The 22,521-nt window shown below is 38.6% G+C and overlaps 1 pseudogene; it reads left to right on the top strand.

Annotated features, from left to right (window-relative positions):
• Positions 1–1,899: 1,899 nt before the first annotated feature.
• On the top strand, positions 1,900–2,813 carry LOC112663617 (olfactory receptor 4C11-like; annotated as a pseudogene).
• Positions 2,814–22,521: the final 19,708 nt, after the last annotated feature.

Raw genomic sequence — 22,521 nt, 5'->3', positions numbered from 1 at the left:
TAAAAATAAATAAAAAAAATAAAAAAAAATAAAACAGAAAAAAAAGAAGAAAAAAAAATACAGTAAAACTGGGCAGCCTGGGTGGCTCTGTGGTTTGGCGCACCTTCTGCCCAGGGCCTGATCCTGGAGAACCTGGATCGAGTGCCACGTCGGGCTCCCTGCATGGAGCCTGTTTCTCCCTCTGCCTACTTCTCTGCTTCTGTGTCTCTCATGAATAAATAAATAAAAATCTTTTTGAAAAATGCAGTAAAACTGTTAAATGTGGTTTATGATAAAAAGGTATATGCACATAATAAAATATAATTATTTACTATTATGCCAGTGAGGTAATAAGATATGTCACAAAATAACTTGTGTTTGCATGTTCATCAGCTTTTTTTGAATATCATCAACCTTGAAATATTGGCCATACTTGTATATACAAAAGAGATACACATATACAAGTATACTGTTAGAATATTAAAAAATACAAAAAAATAATCATTTCTGGAGAGTATGATCATAGAGTCAATAATTTTGAGACAGAGTGAATTTTCTTTTCTCACTCGTCTGTGTACTTTGAAGAATTAATGATATCATGAATTTTTGAAAATAAAATATAGTTAATAAATGGTCACAAAATATTGAAGAACCTTTTAATAATTACCAATAGCAATGACAATACCAAGCATTTGGGGCAGCAATATCATGATTTTAGTTAAATTACACTGAGTTGTTGTTTGTGAGAATGAATATTGAAAGCAACAGCAATACCTCGGCTGACAAAGGGTCAAATAAATACCACTTAGAAAAATTTTACAATGTAAGTTATTAAATGAACAATTTATCCATGGAAAATATGGTAACATGAGAAGAAGTGTTATAATAATTCCAAGTCAAAATCAGAACACACAATGGCATACAATGATTTCAAAACAAACTATATATGCTATGAAAAAGAACTTGAAACAGAAAAATCATAACATAGTATATCGAATAATGGAATTTTCTTCAAATGGTATTTTTAGAAATAAGACAATTTAGGGTGAAAAGGAACATATATGTGTAAAAGCACTATTTAGATAGACATCATTAGGAATTTTATGCCACATTGAATCCATATGCAGAGATCCTCAATGATTTCAGTTTAATAGAATAGTAAAGAGGGTAAACAGGAAATTTCCTCAATTATGACAAACCTCAAATTTCTCCAGGCCTTGTTATCAAATGACTATCAGTGAATGTGACATAGAAGGCAAGAGATAGAAGCCTGTTGAATAGGTTTTTGTAAAGGATATTTCATCCAAGATACTGATAAGCTCAGAGATGAAGTCAGGGACCCCAAATCAGTGAACTCAACTGAGGATATTTTCTTCAGGAGGTTTCAGGTTTCTCCAACACTAGGAGTGCTAAATATTATCGGAATAGTGTTTTTCAGATTTCAAAGCACATAGATAAAATGCATAATAAATGAACTAGATACGTGTATATATGATCATAAAAAATATTTTTTCATTCTTTGGGAAACTCAAGGTAAAGTGAAAGTGGGGCACTATTGGTATAAATTTTCAGATGAAGGCCAAATTTCAAGGCAGTTAAGGCACCTGACCAAGGAAAGAACAAGTTCTGCCACTTTCAGTCTTGGTAGGAATCAAAATGTTTAAAGGATATTGACTTTTTATTCTCCAAATGCAAAGGCTTTGATCCAATTGGGTTAGTTTCTGAATCAATGGAGAGATCTGGGAGAGGCTGGGACTTCTGCAGATTTACAAAGATTCGTAGGGATTATAGGAAGTTGGAGGTAACATGGAGCAAAAAGAAGGAATTCAGAGGTCACCCCAATGATCTCCCCAAGATGTCACATCTTTTCTTCTTTTGCAGATTAAGCTTTTATCAAGTTCACCTTACCTGCAAACTACTATGTCAGTGAATAGCAGTGTGAATGAATTCATTCTGCTTGGCTTGACACAGGATCCAAGAAAACAGAAAGCAATATTTGGGGTCTTCTTGATGTTTTACCTTGCCACACTGTTGGGAAACTTTCTCATTGTAGTGACTATTAAAAGAAGCAGGACCCTTGGGAGTCCCATGTACTTCTTCCTATTTTACCTGTCCTTTGCTGATGCCTGCTTTTCTACAACCACAGCTCCCAGGTTGATTGTGGATGCCATTTCCCAGCAGAAGACTATTTCCTACAATGAGTGCATGACTCAGGTCTTTGCATCCCATTTCTTTGGTTGCATGGGAATCTTTGTGCTGATCCTCATGGCTTTTGATCGCTATGTAGCTATTTGTAAGCCCTTGCGATACACAACCATCATGAACAGGCATGTCTGCAGTGTGCTGGTGATTCTGGGTTGGGTGGGATCCTGTATCCACTCTTCAGCACAAATTGTCCTGGCTTTGAGATTGCCTTTCTGTGGTCCCAATATGATTGATCACTATTTCTGTGACTTGCAGCCCTTGTTGAAACTTGCTTGCATGGACACTTATGTAATAAATTTGCTAGTTGTTACTAACAGTGGAGCCATATGCATGGTGAGTTTCATAATTCTGCTTATCTCTATATTATCATCTTGTACTCTCTGAGAAACCACAGTGCAGAAGGAAGGCGAAAAGCCCTTTCGACCTGCACCTCCCATTTTATTGTGGTTGTCTTATGTTTTGTCCCATGCATATTCATATATACACGTCCGGCAACCACATTTCCAGTAGACAAGGTGGTGGCTGTGTTTTATACCATTGGGACACCCTTGCTCAATCCTCTGATCTACACACTGAGGAATGCAGAAGTGAAAATTGCCATGAAAAAGTTATGGTGTAGCAAAGTATGACTTCTGTTGATACATGATAATCAGGGATCCTAATGTATATTTCCTTAACAGATTGGTTTTCCCTCATGAGCAGGACAGATAAAATATTTTTCTTTGGGGAATACGATCAATTAGTGATTTTTAATCATGCTTTTTGTTTATTTTATTGTATTAATATTAATAAATAGTAATAAATATATAGACTCCTTATTCTGAGAGAATTGCATTAAAATAGGATTACTTATAGTCTAAAGCAGTTTGAACAACCTATCATAGACCTCAGTTGAATGGTATTGACATCTGGTCATATTCACATGAAAATTTAGCTTCCTGGTTCAATTTACTTTCAGAAGGAAATGCACTAAGTCGTGAGAGAATGATTGTGTGTGTGAGCACACACCAATTCTGTGTCTAAGTTTTATTCTAGATGTAATGAATGTGGTCAAGGTGTTAATCCATATGTAACTGGGACTTAATGTAGGGGGCTGTCTTGACAACCTGGCATTTGGAGAAGGCGTTCTAAGAGAATTCTGCTCTGGAATCTGTGCCTGAACTTGTCTCACTGGGGATTCTACATGGAGGAACACTCAACCTCTAATAAAAGCTTAAATATTGGTGAAAACCTGTACTGTTACTGGAGAATTCCTAAAGTTCTTTGAATGGTGAGAGAAGGAGAATCTTGTACTTGGCAGTGATCGGTGGTATCAGCCACTCAGCTGCCCTTTGGCCGGTCCTTCCCATTACTCTTCACAAGGCAGAAAGAAGAGTCAGTGAAGGGATTTGGCAGCAGGAATATGCAGAAAGAAATACACAGAAGGGAGGATAAAGGGGATAAGGGAGGTAAGGTGAAAAGCAAAAAAAGGGCAAGAAAAAGGGGGAACTTCGTTCAAGTTGGAGAGCAGAAGCTTTGCCTTTCTTATTTTGAGAATCAATTCTGGATGTATGGACATTTGTAGGAAAAAGAAGTGAAGTCTCAGTATGTCTACATCTTGACTTAATGTAGCTTACCTCCCTTGACTGCCATATTTGTTTGCTTGGGTATCAGAGAAAAAGCTTTATTTGGTCCTAATATGTCCGAAAAATAAAAATTCAGATTATTTGGGAAAACCAAGATTGGAAAGTCTGTTTTAGCTCATTTAATTTTTGTCTCTTGTTTTTATATGAGAATGTTTTAAAATACATATTTTCACTTTTGAATATAATCAAACTGATATGTACAATACACACCTGCCGCCACCACTGCCACATCATAATCTATAAGCAAGCACTGCCATGTGATGCTCTTTCAGTATCTGAGTTTATAATACCCAACAAATTGGCACCAGGAAGTATTACTTTAATTGAATTGGGCTAATGAGGAAGGAATACAATGAACTTCATAAGTATGTGAAAAGTTTCTACCAACAGAACATAATGTTTTCCTATCCCACCAAAGGTGCTTAGTATTCTTACATAGGAAGTGGTAGTGGACAAAATACTTAACACCCAATGAGGACATTTATCAGATAACGAATGAGGACATTAGAGAAAGTTTTCTAATTTCTAATGGCTGAGTAATATTCCATTGTATTCATAGACCACATCTTCTTTATCCATTCATCTTTTGATGGACACCGAGGCTCCTTCCACGATTGGCCATTGTGGACATTGCTGCTATAAACATTGGGGTGCAGGTGTTCTAGCATTTCACTGCATCTGTATCTTTGTGGTAAATGCCCAGCAATTGCACTGCTTAGGGTCTTAGGGTAGTTCTATTTTTATCTCTTTGAGGAACCTCCACACAGTTTTCCAGACTGGCTGTATCAGTTCACATTCTCACCAACAGTGCAAGAGGGTTCCCCTTTCTCCACATCCTCTCCAACATATATTGTTTCCTGACTTGTCAATTTTCCCCATTCTCACTAGTGTGAGGTGGTATCTAATTGTGATTTTGATTTGTATTTCCCTGAAGGCAAGTGATGCAGAGCATTTTCTCATGTGCTTGTTGGCCATGTTTATGTCTTCCTCTGTGAGATTTCTGTTCATGTCTTTTGCCCATTTCATGATTGGATTGTTTGTTTCTTTGCTGTTGAGTTTAATAAGTTTTTATAGATCTTGGATACTAGTCCTTTATCTGATACGTCATTTGCAAATATCTTCTCCCATTCTGTAGGTTGTCTTTTAGTTTTGTTGTTCGTTTGTTTTGCTGTGCAGAAGCCTTTTATCTTGATGAAGTCACAATAATTCATTTTTGCTTTTTTTTTGTTTTTTTTTTAATTTATTTTTTATTGGTGTTCAATTTACTAACATACAGAATAACCCCCAGTGCCCGTCACCCATTCACTCCCACCCCCCGCCCTCCTCCCCTTCTACCACCCCTAGTTCGTTTCCAGGAGTTAGCAGTCTTTACGTTCTGTCTCCCTTTCTGATATTTCCCACACATCTCTTCTCCCTTCCCTTATATTCCCTTTCACTATTATTTATATTCCCCAAATGAATGAGAACATATAATGTTTGTCCTTCTCCGACTGACTTACTTCACTCAGCATAATACCCTCCAATTCCATCCACGTTGAAGCAAATGGTGGGTATTTGTCATTTCTAATAGCTGAGTAATATTCCATTGTATTGCTTTTGTTTCTCTTGCCTTCACAGATGTATCTTGGAAGAAGTTGTTGTGGCCAAGTTCAAAAAGGTGTTGATGTGTTCTTCTCTAGGATTAGGATGGAATCTTGTCTCACAGTTAGTTCTTTCATCTATTTTGAATTTAGCCTTGTGTATGGTGCAAAGTAAGGGTCCAGTTTCATTCTTCTGCATGTGGATGTCCAATTTTCCCAGCACCATTTATCGAAGAGTTTGTCCTTTTTCCAGTGGATAGTCTTTCCTGCTTTGTCAATTATTAGTTGACCATACAGTTGAGGGTCCACTTCTGGTTTCTCTATTCTGTTACATTGATCTATGTGTCTGTTTTTGTACCAGCACCACACTGTCTTGAAGATCACAGCTTTGTAATACAACATGAAATTGGCATTGTGATGTCCTCAGCTCTGGTTTTCTTTTTCACTATTTCCCTGGCAATTCGAGGTCTTTTATGATTCCACACAAAACTTAAGATGCCTTATTCCAACTCTCTGAATAAAGTCCATGGTATTTTGATAGGGATTGCATTGAATGTATAAATTACCCTGGGTAGCTTTGACATTTTCACAATATTAATTCTTCCAACCCATGAACATGGTATATTTTCCCATCTGTTTGTGCCTTTCTCAATTTCTTTCAGAATTTTTCTTTCTTTAGAGAAATTTTTCTTTCTTTAGAGAATTTTTCTCTAGTTTCTGGGTATAGATCCTTTACCTCTTTGGTTTGGTTTTTTCCTAGGTATCTTATGCTTTTGGGTGCAATTGTAAATGGGATTGACTCCTTAATTTATCTTTCTTCAGTCTCATTATTACTGTATAGAAATGTCACTGATTTCTGGGCATTGTTTTTGTATCAGGCCACACTGCTGAATTGCTGTATGAGTTGTAGCAATCTTGGGGTGGAGTCTTTTGGGTTTTCTCTGTACAGTATCATGTCATCAGCGAAGAGGGAGAGTTTGACTTCTTCTTTGCCAATTTGAATGCCTTTTATTTCTTTTTTGTTGCTTGATTGCTGAGGCTAGGACTTCTAGTACTATGTTGAATACTAGTGGTGAGCGTGGACATCCCTGTCATGTTCCTGATCTTAGGAGAAAGGCTCCCAGTGTTTCCTCATTGAGAATGATATTTGCTGTGGGCTTTTTGTAGATGGCTTTTAAGATGCTGAGGAATGTTCCTTCTATCCCTACACTCAGAAATTTTGATCAGGAACGGGTGCTGTATTGTGTCAAATGCTTTCTCTGCATCTATTGAGAGGATGAAATAGTTGCTGTTTTTTCTCTTGTTGATATGATTTATCATGTTGATTGCTTTATGAGTTTTGAACCAGCCTTGCATCTGGGGATAAATCCTACTTGGTCATTGTTAATAATCTTCTTTTTTTTTTAATTTATTTTTTATTGGTGTTCAATTTACTAACATACAGAATAACCCCCAGTGCCCGTCACCCATTCACTCCCACCCCCTGCCCTCTTCTTAATATACTATTGGATCCTATTGTCTAGTAATTTGTTGAGAATTTTTGCATCTATGTTCATCAGGGAGATTGGTCTATAATTCTCCTTTTTGGGGGGCTCTTTGTCTGGTTTTGGAATTAAGGTGATGGTGGCCTCATAATACAAGTTTAGAAGTTTTCCGTTCCTTTCTATCTTTCAGAACAGCTTTAGTAGAATGGTATTGTTTCTTCTTTAAACATTTGATTGAATTCCCCTGGGAAGCCACTTGACCCTGGACTTTTGTATATTGGGAGGTTTTTGATAACTGCTTCAATTTCCTTTCTGGTTGTTGGCCTGTTCAGGTTTTTTATTTCTTCCTGTTCCAATTTTGGTAGTTTGTGGTTTTCCAGAAATGTGTCCATTTCTTCTAGATTGCATAATTTATTGGCGTATAGCTGCTCATAATGTTTTAAAAATCATTTGTGTTTCCTTGGTATTGGTGTGGACCTCTCCTTTCTCTTTTTTTTTTTTTTTTTTTTTTTTTTAATGATAGGCACGCAGTGAGAGAGAGAGGCAGAGACACAGGCAGAGGGAGAAGCAGGCTCCATGCACCGGGAGCCTGACGTGAGATTCGATCCCGGGTCTCCAGGATCGCGCCCTGGGCCAAAGGCAGGCGCCAAACCGCTGCGCCACCCAGGGATCCCGGACCTCTCCTTTCTCATTCATGCTTTTATTAATTAGAATCTCTTCTCTTTTCTTTTTAATTAGGCTGAGAATAATTCATCTATCTATCAATTCTTTCAAAGAACCAAATCCTGGTTTTGTTGATCTGTTCCACAGTTCTTCTGGTCTCTATTTCTTTGAGTTCTGCTCAAATCTTTATTAACTTTCTTCTTCTGCTTGGTGTAGATATTATTTACTGCTCTTTCTCCAGTTCCTTTCGATGCAAGGTTAGCTTGTGTATTTGAGTTTTATCCAGTTTTTTGAGGGATGTTTGTATTGCAATGTATTTCCCTCTCAGGACTCCTTTTGGTGTATCCCAAAGATTTTGAATGGTTGTATCTTCATGCTCATTAGTTTCCATGAATCTTGTAAATTCTTCTGTAGTTTCCTGGTTGACCCTGTCATCTTTTAGCAGGATGGTCTTTAACCTCCACGTGTTTGCATTTCTTCCAAATTTCTTCATGTGATTGAGTACAACCTTCAAGGCATTATGGTCTGAAAATATGCAGGGGATAATTCCTATCTATTGGTATCAGTTGAGACCTGATTTGTGACCCAGTATGTGGTCTATTTTGGGGAAAGTTCCATGTGCACTTGAGAAGATTATGTATTCAGTTGTGTTCAGATGTAAAGTTCTGTAAATATCTGTGAAATCCATCTGGTCCAGTGTACCATTTAAAGTTCTTGTTGCTTTGGAGATGTTGTGCTTAGAAGGTCTGTCATATACAGAAAGTGCCATGTTGAAGTTTCCCAGTTTAAGTGTATTTTTATCTAAGTATTTCTTAACTTTGGTTATTAATTGATTGATCTACTTGGTAGCTCCCACATTAGAGGCATAAATAATCATGACTGTTATGTCCTCTTGTTGGATAGATCATTGAAGTATAATATACTGTCTCTCTGTAGTAAGCTACAGTCTTTGTGATAAAGTTTAATTTATCTGATATGAGGATTGCTACCCCTGCTTTCTTTTGAGGACCATTTGAATGGTAAATGGTTCTCCAACCTTTGATTTTCAGGCTGGAGGTGTCCTTATGTCTAAGATGAGTCTCTTGTAGACAGCAAATAGATGGGTCTTGCTTTGTTAGCCAGTCTGAAACCCCAGCGCATTTGATGCAATCATTAAGTCTATTCAGGTTCAGAGGTACTATTGAAAGGTATGAATTTATTGTCATCATAATACCTATTTATTCCCCGTTTTTGTGGATTATTTCTTTGGGCATCCTTTTTCTTTTACAGAGTCCCCCTTAATATTTCTTGGAGAGCTGGTTTGGTGGTCACATATTCTTTCAGTTTCTGCCTATCTTGGAAGCTCTTTATCTCTCCTTCTGTTTTGAATGAGAACCTTGCTGGATAAAGTATTCTTGGCTGCATGTTCTTCTCATTTAGGACACTGAACATATCCTGCCAGCCCTTTCTGCCTGCCAGGTCTCTGTGGAGAGGTCTGCTGTTCATCTAATATTTCTCCACATATAAGTAAGGGATCTCTTGTCTCTTGGTGCTTTAAGTATTTTGTCTTTATCTTTGGTATTTGCAAGTTTCACTATTAAATGTCTAGGTTTTGAACAGTTTTTATTGATTTGGGGGGGGGGGGATCTCTCTATCTCCTGGACCTGAATGCCTGTTTTCTTCCCCAAATTAGAGAAGTTCTCAGCTAGTATTAGCTCAAATATGCCTTCTGGTCCTCTGTCCCTTTTGGTGCTTTCTGAAACTCCAATTATATGTAGATTTTTCCTTCTGAGGCTGTTATTTATTTCCCTTAACCTTTCTTCATGGTCTTTTAATTGTTTTTCTCTTTTTTCCTCAGCTTCCTTCCTTACCATCAACTTGTGTTCTATGTCACTCACCTGTTCTTCTACCTCATTCACCCTCATCGTTAGGATCTCCAATTTGGATTGCATCTCATTTAATTGATTTTTAATTTTGCTTGATTAGATCTAAATTCTGCAGTCATGATGTCTCTTGAATCCTTTATGCTTTTTTCTTGAGCCACCAGTAGCTTTATAATAGTGCTTCTGAATTGGCTTTCTGACATCGTATTTTAATCCAAATTCTGTAACTCTGGCAGAGAGAACTGTTTCTGATTCTTTCTTTTGTGGTGAGTTCTTCTTTCTAGTCATTTTTCTCAGTGCAGAGTGGCTAAAATGCGTTGTAATGGAAAAAGGAAGGAAAATACAACAAAACAAAAAAAAAAACAAACAAAAAAACAAGGAGGGGTATCCTCTTGTTCTATATACTGTAAATCCCTCCACTTCCCTGGAGCTTTCCATTGATGCTCAGCAAAGAATTTGCTCTTTCCTTGTCCTTCCAGCTGGTCTTCTGGAAGAGTGGTCTGCTGTGCTGATTCTCAGGTATGTGTACCTGGGGTAGATGCCCCGTCCTCTGCCAGGTGCATGGATCAGGGGAAGCAGTTTATCCTGTGGAGCCCCTTTTCCCTGGCGTCCCCACCCCTCCCAGAAACATGATGATACCAGGAAGAACAACAACACTGGCGGAGGCCAGCCTTTGCAGCTCTGGAGTCAGATCCTGCAGTAACTTCTGTAGCATCCCAGTCCACATTAACCTGGATGTTCCTGAGGGCGGGAGTGGGGCACAGACAGCTCGTGGGTGACTGGCAGCAGGAGCGTCCTTGCTGTCCTGTGCCTTCCCCGCCTTCACCTATCACAGGGGCATGCAGGGTCCTGGTCTGTGTCCCCTGACGCTCTGGGATCAAGGGCATGTGCTGTTGGAATCGCACTCCCGGGGCCATGGCCCAGATGACAGCAGGGCACAGCCCCCTATGCCCGGAGCCGCCACCTGAGCTGCTCCCGACACCCCGCCAGGCGCGTTCCATCCCTTTACTGAGATGGACAGTGGTGTGCGGGGCGCTCTCCCCCAGGCACCCTTCCTCTGTTAGTGACTCTGGGAGACTGGAAGCGCCACTGCCCTTCCTGGGATCCTGCTCAAGTTTCCTTTAGGTCCAGGAAGAATCCGGTGCAGATTTTGAATATCCCTGCTTCTCTGGGGCTGGGCTATCTTGTCCTGGAGGCTTTCTCAGCCGCCCCTTAGGCTCCTTGTGGGGCCCCTGCCCTACTGGATTCTTTTTTATTTATTTTTTTCCGCCTTCCTACTTTGTTAGAAGTGCAAACTCTTCTCTCTGTACTGTTCCAGCTCTTCTCTCTTTAAATCTCAGTTAGAATTTGTAGGTTTTCAGGATGATTTGAAAGTTATCTAGGTAAGTTGGTGGGGACAGGTGACTTGGGGTCCCTACTCCTCCACTATCTTGCCCTGGCCTTCGACCTTTATCAAGTTCTAAAACCTTGCATATTTCATAGATTTAAAGACATGGACCTCCTTTTGAGGTCCTTCCTACTGTTTGTATTATGGAATTATAACAAAATAAAGATCATCCTAAGAGTGTTTGTAAGACACAGGTCATCATACTGTTATGGACTTCTTCTTCTGTATTGAACACAAAAAAAATTGTAAAATATAAAGCTAAGAGAAGTGTTTTATGGTGAAATATTTTTTAATGCATTTGTAAATTTCCTTCACAATCAAAACATAAAGGACAAATAGAAGCTAGCTGTAAAATCCTTTCACAACGATTCCAACTCTTTATAGCACAAAAGTGAGTCAGTGCTCCTGAAAATTTTGGAGTCTGTGTCATTTTTAAGAGACAATAACAACATTCATATTCTTTGTGATTTCAGGGAGAGTTAGTGGTCTCAGTGCTATACAATCTGACCCTGTGTGTATTTTTGTTCTTGCTTCTTGCAACTCTCTACCTGGACCATTATGTTCCTGGTCTTTCACAGCTCCTTGAATATACCCCAGGAATGCTGCATTAGAGTCTATTTTTCTAGAATCTTCACCCCAGTAATTTTCACATGGCTATTTCTACCTGATCCTTTTTGCTATTTATTGGTTCATCATTAAACATATTGATTGATATGTTTCGGCAATTTCCCTCAGGAAATCTAAAGAAAATTCAAGCACAGTTGACACATTACCTGCTAATAGAATCTTTCTCCTCCTTCCCAGGATGAGGTACCCTCCATAGAACCAGACCCCTTTGCTTTCAATGATTATCTTCTAATGATCACTATCTGTCTTTTGTTTGCTTTATATAAATTTAATTATTATTGATATAATATATCATTATTTTCAGATGTAGAATTTTTTTTCAGATGTAGAATTTAGTAATTCATCAGTTGCTATAATACCCAGTACTTATCACCTCATGTGTCCTCCTTAAAGCCTATCATCTGGTTACCGCATTCCACCACCAATCTCCACTCTAGCAACCCTCAGTTTCTTTCACATAGTTAAGAGTCTCTCATAATTTCTATCCCTCTATGATTTCATCCTATTTCAATTTCCCTCCCCGTTTCCATGATCCTCTGTTTTGTTTATTAAATTCCACACATGAGTGAAACCATATGATATTTTTTTTCCTCTAATTGACTTTCTCAGAATCATATCCTCTGATTCCATCCATGTTGATGTAAATGGTAAGGCTTAATCCTTCTGATGGATGCATAATAGTCCATTGTATTATCTACCACATCTTTATCCATTCATCTGTGGATGGACATCTAGGACTTTATATGGTCTGTCTATCTTGCATATTCCTGCTGTGAACATTGGGCTGCAGGTGGTCCTTTGATTCAATACAATTGTACCTTTGGAGTAAATTGCTAGTAGTTCAATTGCTGGGTTGTAGGGTTGCTCTACTTTCAACCTCTTGGGGAACCTCCATACTGTTTTCCAGAGTGGCTGCATTTGCATGCATGCTCAATAGTATTTTGAGAGGGTCCTCTTTGTCTGCATCCTCACCGACATTTGTTGTTTCCTGACTTGTCAATTTTAGCCATTCTGACTGGTGTGAGATGGTATCTCATTGTGGTTTTGAGTTGTATTTCCCTGATGTCAAGGCATGTGGAGTATTTTTCATGTGTCTGTTGGCCATTTGTAGGTCTACCTTGAGAAATGTCTGTTCAACTCTTTTATTTCCTGACAGCAGTTTTTTTGGGGTATTGAGTTAAATAAGTTCTTTAGAGATCTTGAATACTAGCCTGATACATCATTTGCAAATATCTTCCCTGTTCTGTAGGTTGCCTTTTCCTTTCATTGACTATATCCTTTGCTGTGTGAAAGCTTTATATCTTGACGAAGTCCCGATAGTTCATTTTTGCTTTTCTTTCCCTTGCCTGGAGAGCTGTGTCTAGCAAGAAGTTGCTGTGGCTGAGGTAAAAGATGTTTCAACATGTGCCCTCCTCTAGGACTTTGATGGATTCTTGTCTCACAGGTCTATCAACAACTTTTGGGTTACTTTTTGTGTTGGTGTAAGACAATAATCCAGTTCCATTCTTCTGCAATGTGGCTGTCCAATTATCCCACACCATTTGTTGAAGAGACAGTCTATTATCCATTGGATATTCCTCCCTGGTTTGTTGAAGATTTGAACATTAGTGGACCATAATGATGAGGGTTCATTTCTGGGTCCTCTATTCTATTGATCTCTGTGTTTACTTTTTTTGCCAGGAGCATATTCTCTGATGCTTACAGCTTTGTAATAGAGCTTGAGGTCCAGAATTGTGATGCCACCAGTTTTGGTTTTCTTTTTCAAATTTCCTCAGGCTACCTGGTGTCTTTTCTGGTTCCATACAAATCTAGGATTATTAGTACCAGCTCAGTGAAAACTACCTATTATAATTTGATAGAGATTGCATTGAATGTGTAGATTGCTCTGGGTAGCATAGACATTTTCACGATATTGTATATTGTATATTGTTCTTCCATTCATGAGCATGGAATTTTTTTCCAATAAATTCGGTAATCTTTAATTTCTTTCATAAGTATTCTTTTTTTTTTTAAATTTTATTTATTATGATAGTCACAGAGAGAGAGAGAGAGAGAGGCAGAGACACAGGCAGAGGGAGAAGCAGGCTCCATGCACCGGGAGCCTGATGTGGGATTCGATCCCGGGTCTCCAGGATCGCGCCCTGGGCCAAAGGCAGGCGCCAAACCGCTGCGCCACCCAGGGATCCCCAACTTTTTTCTTTTTAATGTTCACTACCATGATAGATGGTTCTCTTTCTCCTCACATTTGATTTGGAAGTGTCCTTCAGTCTAAATTGTGCCGATTGCAGATGACACATCAAAGTGTCATTTTTTTTAATCCAAATTGAACCTATGACTTTTGATTCTAGTATTCAGCCCATTCATATTTAGAGTGAACATTGAGCGATATGAATCCATTGTCATTGTTTTACATGTAAAGTCAGTATTTCTGAATATTCTCTCTGTTCATTTCTGGTTTATGTTAATTTGGGCTCTCTTTTCACTTCCAGGATTCTCTTTAATATTTCTTGGTGGGCTGGTTTAGTGATCAGAAATTCTTTTAGTTTCTCTTTTTCCTGGAGCACTTAACTCTCCCTCTATTCTGAATGACAGCCTTGCTGGATATAGTATCCTTGGCTGCATACTGTTTTCATTTAGCACCCTGAATATATCATGCCAGTCCTTTCTGGTCTTCTAGGTCTCTGTGGATAAGACTGCTGGGAGTCCTTTTTTCCTACCTTCATAGTTCATGATCTCTTGTCCTGAGCTGCTTTCAGAATTTTCTCTTTGTCTCTGAAATTTGCAAACTTCACTGTTATATGTTGAGGTGTTAGTCTACTTTTGTATTGATTTTGAGCGGGATCCTTTGTTCCTTCTGAATCTGAATGCCTGTCTCCTTCCTCAGATTAGAGGAATTTTCAGCTATAATATGCTCATGTTTACCTTTTTTCCCACTTTCTCTCTTACTTTTTCCTCTTCTTTTGTGACCCCAATTATGCTAATATTGTTTCATATTATGTTATTCTGTATGTTGGGTAAATTGAACACCAATAAAAAATAAATTTATTATGAAAAATTATGTTATGACTTATCTCTCAGATTTTTACTAGTGATCCTATAGTTGTTTATTGCTTTTTTTTACTTCAGTTTTCTTATTCTTCTCAATTTCTTTTCTAATTACTGATCCTCTCTTCTGTCTCATATTTCTTAGCAGTTAGAGCCTCCATTTTTTATTGCATCTCAGGAATAGCCTTTATAGTTTTGACCTCCTTAGATTTTAGTTCTTTTATTTTGCCAGAAAGGGACGCTCTAGTATCTTATATGCTTTTTTCAGCCCAGGTAGTATCTTTATAATTTTTATTCTGAATCAAGTTCCAACATGTTGCTTTTATCCCTACTGATTAGGTCCTTGGCAGTGAATACTGCCTTCTGTACTCTTTTTTGAAGTGGGTTCTTCTGTATTGTCATTCTGACCAGAGGAGAATAGATGAAAGAGAACAAAATACTAAAATGGCAACAGTGATTCCAGAGAAACATACCTGAAACACATCAGAAGCAACAGAAAAATAATTAAAAAGAGAACATAACCAAATACTGAACAGAAGAAGCACAACACTAGATCCTCGGTGTATTTTGGGCTGCTTCTTTGAAGAAACTAGATCCCTAAATTGCAAAGAAAGGGAACTTACATATAATCAAAACAATTAATAAAATTCAATGCCGGGATAAAATAGCAGTATAAATTAAGAATTAAAAAGACTTTAAAAAGAGGTGATAAAATAAATTATTTGAAAAGGAAACAAAAGATTAATGTAAAAGAGTGAAGAAACATGAGAAAAAACCTTAAATTCTATATACTATTTTCCCCTAGTGCTGGAGTTTGGCAGTTCTCTACCATCGATAAACTCGGTCTTAGCAGATTTCCTTGCAGATCTTCTGGGCGCCTGGTGCAGTGACTCTCACTTATCTTTGCCCTGGACTGTATTGCACTGCCCTCTGCAGGGAGCCAGGCTAAATATACAGCTCCAGATTGCTCTACGTGACTTTTGTTGCCTTAAGGCTTTCTATACCATTATGGGGTATGAGATGAAAATCAGAGGTGCACCCCCTCCTCTAGCCCGCATGCTGAAAGTTCATGTCCCCTGCTCTTCAATAAGTGCTCAGGGAAAAGCAATCATTCTTATCTCCCTGGTTTCAGTTCACATTCAGTGCTAAACCAGACTGTGACTCAGTGCACGTGATCCCGTTTTAAAGACTTCTGTGGCACACAGCAATAATACACCTCCTGGAAAAGTGGGGGCCTCTCAGTGTTTCTGTCACTTTCTGGGCCCCTCCCCAGAGAGCAGTCACCCCACCTTGCTGACGTTCCCTGTTTATGGCAAGACTGAGTTGAATGTGGCTCTTGGGCTGACTAATTGCAAGGAGGTACTCTGCCCCAAGGAACACTCTGCTGCACTAAGGTACCCCCATTCTTTTTGTGATGCCAGGAATCCTGAGACCATGGTGTGAAACCCTGGATTCCGTCTTTCTTCACCTCCTGACCACCCTTCAGGCAAACTTGTAAAAGTCCCAAATTTGCACTCCACTGCTTACACCATTTTCTGGTACTTGGATAATGGAGGCTTCAATGCCCATGGTTTATCCTCTGATAGATGGCCTCAGATTCATTTCTCTATACACCTTGCATTGCGCAAAGTTATGTTTTTTATTTGTAGAATTGTAGCAACTTTTTCTCAGATCCCCAGTTGATTTTGCAGTTGTTCGGTATGATTTGTTAGGTATCCAGTTGATTTCCAGAGACGAGAAAAGATGAAGGTCCCCTACTCCTCTGCCATGTTAAATCTCTCCCCATTCTGCAGCATTAAATAGATGGTCAGAGTAGTCTTCACGGCAGACCTCACGTTGGAATAAATACTTGAAGAGGGTGAAGGAGTCAGTCATGTGGATATACACTACAGTAATGTCTTGGAGGTTATGAGGCTAATGAGATGGGATCCTAGAGAGTACTAGGTGAGATCAAAGAGGGATTGTTGGGTCTAGATCGCATAGAGCCTTATAGGTTGCATTACATGGCTTCCCTTTTGATGAAGTGAAGTGGAGCTCCATTGGAGAACTTTGATCAGAGAAGAGACGAGACATGACTCACCTATTTTGTCTGATATTAGTATTTCTGCCTTAGTCTTCCTTTTGCTTCTATTTGCAAGGTACATATTTATCCATCCCTTCTATTTCAATCTCTGTATGTCTTTCGGTCTAAAGGGAGTCCAACAATAAAAAGTGTATATAATAATTATAAATATTAGGTACCAACATGGGTGCATCTAAATACATAAAACAACTATTAACAGTCAAAAGGAAGAAATTGATAGTAATATAATAGTAGGGATTTCTATCTCCTCAATTATATCAATAGAAAGATCATCCAGACAAAATATCAACAAGAAGAGAGTGGCTTGAAGGACACAGGTGACCAAATGGACCTAACATTTACTTTCAGAACATTATATCCCAATGCAGCAGAAGATAGTTTCTTTTCTGGTTCCCTGGGACATTCTCTTGAATAGATTGCATATTTGGCTACAAGCAAAAAAGCCTTAAGAAATTAAGAAAGATTGAAATCATATTATACACCTTTTTTGATCACAGTGGTATGAAACTATACGTACTTACAAGAAGAAACCTAGAAAGAACACAAATACATGGAGGCAAAATAACCTGTTCCTAAACAATGATCAGGTGAACTAAACAATCAAGAGATAAAAATATACATGGAGACAGATGAAAATGATAAGTGGTTAATATCTAAAAGACGTAAAGAATGTATATAACTCACCACCTCAAAGACTAAAAATCTGACTTAAAAATGGTCAGGGAACCCGAATAGACATTTTTCCAAGAAGACACATAAATAACAAGTGAACACATCAAAAGATGTTCAACACCATTCATAATCTGGGAAATACAACTCAAAACCACAATGAGATGTCACCTCATACTTGTCAGAATGGGTAAAATTCAACAAACAAGAAATAAGGAGTGTTGCAAAGACTTGGAATAAAATGAACCCTCATAGACTGCTGGTGGGAATGTAACCTGGTGCAGTCACTGTGGAACATGATGGAGTTTCCTCAAAAATGAAAAATAGATATGATATTATCCAGTAATTCCACTATTGGATTTTTATGAAAATAATTTTTGCAATGACATGGATGGAGTTTGGGGGTCTAGTATAAGTGAATCACTTGGACAGAGAAAGACACATATCATGTGAATTCACTCATATGTAGATTTAAGAAAGAAAACAAATGGAAAAGAAAAAAGGAGACCAAAAAACTCATATTCTTAAATACTGAGAATAAACAGGTGGTTGCCAAAGGGGAGTTGGCCAGATGGGTGAATAGGGTGAAGGGGATTGAGAGTACACCTGTTATGGTGAGCACAAGCAGTGTATAGAATTGTCAGACAAAAAAATGTGCATTTTATTGTATGTAATCTGTAACTTTAGTCGCTTTTGAAACAAAAAAATCTTTTAAAGTATTTTCTTTAGTTTTTATAAATTTATTTTTCATTAATGTTCATTTCCACCTTCTCTTCTGCTTTAGTTACTGAGTTAATAACTTCCACATATTATAGAAATTATAGAAATTTTAATTACTTGTTTTCAAGTATTTATATTATATCAGTATCATTAAGAATGATAATAATTATTATATATACAGTAACATTTTCTAGAATAGGAAATTGGGAGAAGTGAAGAACATTGCTTAAATTCACAGAGACATGAATCATGCAGCTAGAATACAATCATATCACATGTATTGGAATGTGCACCTGTGCTCAGAGTTTTGTGTGCTGTTAGAAAAGATTCAACGTAAAGAGTAAAGCCTTTGGAACTTTTAGCCTATACTTCAGTGTGACTTGAAGGAATACTTTCTCCTTAGGGCACCAGTGGAGCAGTTGGTAACAGAAATGAGATGGTCCCTTCAGAGGCTTGGAGGGGAGAAGGACTCTGTGGGAAGAATCTGCCACTTGACAGCCTTGTCTGGGATTACTTGGCACCATGGTTTGCAGTGGTCCAGGAGTAACTGAATTTAGTAGTTTATAGAGCATATCCTTTGGGAATGGGGGGGAAGGGCAGGGCTCTTATCCTTCCAAAGGCTGGGTATTTGTGAACTTCTATGAATTGTCTATATATATCTGGTGTAGGAAGAAGAAATGTTAGGCCACGTGCTCTGCCAAGGAATTGTTTTGGGGTACTAGAGTCGGCTTTAGAGATGTTTCTATCATAGAATAGTGGGAATTATACCTTTGTATTCTAGAAAATTCTAACATAGATATAAGAAACTTTCTGCTCATAATTACAGACCTTATTGAAGAGTCTAACCCAAGCCTCTAGGAAAGATTAGGGCTACCTATGTCGTATCTTCTCTCCCCATGGATCCTGCAATGAAAAGCCAAGTAGATATATTTGAAGTACAGTTTACATGTTGCAAACACACTGCACATGATTCATCTTCAAAATAAATCAGATTTGCAAGAGCAAAAACTATGGGCTCTCTATTGGATCTCATATATTTCTGTGCAAGAAATATGGTAAGTTTTTAAGCCAACTATACTATGTTCTTTTTCTCGATTACTGGCAGTTGCCATTATGTAATTCTCTAAATATTTGAAAAGCATGAAGTTCCAGAGCATTGCTGTCAGTGATGAAAAGATTCTGATGTGTCAGGGTTTTTCCTTTCACTGTTCTTGATGAGGCACTGTCTCAGGAGCAATTCTTATTGAATGAGGGGTACATTGAAGCGTGTAGAGGCATAGTATCCTACACAGGTGGATTTCTTACTTGCAAGGTTTAAGGCCAGGAAAAGGAAAGGATGTATACTGACCACAGCAATCAGTATTCTTAGAGAGTATTGTTAGCACGATTCTATGGCACTATGATACTCCTTGTTCTGCTATTAATGATGGTAATGTTGGCTGCCCAAACCCACTGACACCTAAGAATTATATTTTCTTTCTGATGTTGGAGTAAGGGATGATCTACAGAGTGGAAGAATGAGAAGAACTCTAGTGAAATCCTAGGATGAAGCACTCCTTTGTCCCTAGCAAGATTATTTGCTCAGCCTTGAACTGTGTATTTACATTTAAGTATAAATATAAATGCTGGTCTCTTTTTTTTCTGACTCATCAGAATTTTTCATCCGTTTGCTAGTCAGGACATGTACTGGATATGTTCATGGTTTTGTTCCTAACCTATTTATGGTTTCTGCCTTATGCTGGCTCTACTCTAGTGTCTGAGGAATGGTGATTCTCATGGCAGTAGGAGGTGGAGTGTCCAAGAAGGAGAGGTTGCCTTGGAGCACAAAGGCTAGAGGTACTGCTTTCTTTGTTACTTGTCTCTGCTAAACTGCCTGCCAGCCTAACTTGATTTGCCCAAAATAGAACACTTGAACTTGCCTTATGAGATAAATAATAGATGAACAAAGATATTAAAACAAAAATGAAAAGCGACAATAATTAAGGATTGTTTGATTCAGGACGCGCGCACACACACACACACACTCACACACACTTCCCACTGGAAGATCATTAGCAAGAAGGTTTTCTTTAAAACCTGGAAGGTTTTGCTTCGCAGACGGCATCTGAACTGAGTACAGTGTGCACAGTTAGCAATACAGAGTGGAGGTCTAATCAGAGGAAGTCCTTTATAACTAAGAAATAGTGAAAATTTAGTGAATGAAATGGTGTGGAGGCATATTTATGAAGGACAGCAATGTCAGGCATAGCTGTAGCATACATGCCCAGAGGCACAGGAGGAAATGTGGTGATCAAGATAATGGCACAGCGTTGGAGGGCTTTCAAAGTCATGGTAAGTATTTCAGCCATTGCATTAGAAAACCATATTAACCATTTTATTATATTCATGTTTCATCATATTTTTAGAATGTGCTATTCCTTTTCAAGTTATAGCAAGGTGATAAAAAGAGGTAGAGGATGCAGGATGAAGAGAAGAGAGAATATCTGAAATTGTGTCCTTTCTTTCTGTATAGCAACATGGATGGTCCATTTAAAGAATTCTAAGATGATGGGCAGCCCGGGTGGCTAAGCGGTTTAGTACGTGCCTTAGGGCCCCAGCATGATCCTGGAGACCCAGAACCTATTCCCATGTCAGGCTCACTGTGTGGAGCTTGCTTCTCCCTCTGCCTGTGTCTATGCCTCTCTCTCTCTGAGTCTCTCATGAGTAAATGAATAAAACCTTTTATTTATGTATTTTATTTTTTTTATAATAAAGTTATTTTTTATTGGTGTTCACTTTGCCAACATACAGAATAACACCCAGTGCTCATCCCCTCAAGTGCCCCCCCTCAGTGCCCGTCACCCATTCACCCCCACCCCCCGCCCTCCTCCCCTTCCACCACCCCTAGTTCATTTCCCAGAGTTAGAAGTCTCTATGTTCTGTCTCCCTTTCTGATATTTCCCACACATTTCTTCTCCCTTCCCTTATATTCCCTTTCACTATTATTTATATTCCCCAAATGAATGAGAACATATAATGTTTGTTCTTCTCCGATTGACTTACTTCACTCAGCATAATACCCTCCGGTTCCATCCACGTTGAAGCAAATGGTGGGTATTTGTCATTTCTAATGGCTGGGTATTATTCCATTGTATACATAAACCACATCTTCTTTATCCATTCATCTTTCGATGGACACCGAGACTCCTTCAACAGTTTGGCTATTGTGGCCACTGCTGCTATAAACATCGGGGTGCAGGTGTCCGGCGTTTCATTGCATCTGAATCTTTGGGGTAAATCCCCAACAGTGCAATTGCTGGGTCATAGGGCAGGTCTATTTTTAACTCTTTGAGGAACCTCCACACAGGTTTCCAGAGTGGCCTAAAATCTTTTGAAAAAAAACTAGGATTGGCCATTTGTAGTTCTGATGTTTGTGAAATACCAGTTGATTTGTGTTACATATGAACTGATAATTCTCACAATGCAAACTCATACAAGTATCAAAATCAAATTGCAGTTTTCCTTCAACAAAATAGTGAGACATTTTTTTTATTTATGATAGTCACACAGAGAGAGAGAGGCAGAGACATAGGCAGAGGGAGAGGAAGAGACATAGGCAGAGGGAGAAGCAGGCTCCATGCACCGGGAGCCCGACGTGGGATTCGATCCCAGGTCTCCAGGATCGCGCCCTGGGCCAAAGGCAGGCGCCAAACCGCTGCGCCACCCAGGGATCCCAGTGAGACATTTTTTAAAAAAGATTTTATTTATTTATTCAATGAGACAGAGAGAGATAGAGGCAGAGACACAGGCAGAGGGAGAAGCTGAATCCATGCTGGGAGCCCAACATAGGACTCGATCCCAGGTCTGCAGGATCACACCCTGGGCTAAAGGTGGTGCTAAACAGATGAGCCACTAGGGCTGCTCTACTGTGAGAAATTTTATTCAGAATTTAATGAATATTAGACACTACATGAAAATAATTATCTTCTTTCATGAACCAAAAATGATTCTGCTTTTAGGGCAGTGGAAATGCTCTGTATGATATTATAATGATGGATGCATGTCTTTAACATTTACCCAAATCCATAGAATGTACCACACGAAGAGTGAACCGTAGGGTTAACTCTGGACTCTCATTGATAATGGTATGTTATGGTTGGCTAATCAGTTGTGACAAGTCTGCCATTCAGGACATTAGTGTGCAAAACAGTTGTGCATCAGTTTTATGAGTAAATGAACAAGGTAGATTATTATCCTTGAAAGTTGATACTAATCATCATAATGAAAAATTGATACTATAATCCTAATGAGGCAATGAGTGCAATTGCAGATACACAGACCTCCATCTCCCATGCTTTGTACATACCAAATTATTTAGCTTTCATAGAAACCCTAAAAAATAGGTTGGTTTGCTCTTAATGTTTACGGGTGAAGAAAATGAAGCACAGAGATATCAAGGGACTTGTTACATCTCTCACCATAGTGGGCAGTTGAGTGGGCTACAAATCTAGGCTGTGTGGCTTTGGCCTCTAAGCACTATCGCTGTGCTAACCCACCTCCCTCCCCTGCTTTAGAATATCTGCATTTCAGGAAACCGAATTTAGAATGTCTTT

Source organism: Canis lupus, chromosome 18 (genome assembly GCF_003254725.2).
Source record: "Canis lupus dingo isolate Sandy chromosome 18, ASM325472v2, whole genome shotgun sequence".
NCBI lineage: Eukaryota > Metazoa > Chordata > Mammalia > Carnivora > Canidae > Canis > Canis lupus.
Note: the sequence above shows the minus strand (reverse complement) of the source record. Positions and strands in the feature narration are given on the sequence as shown.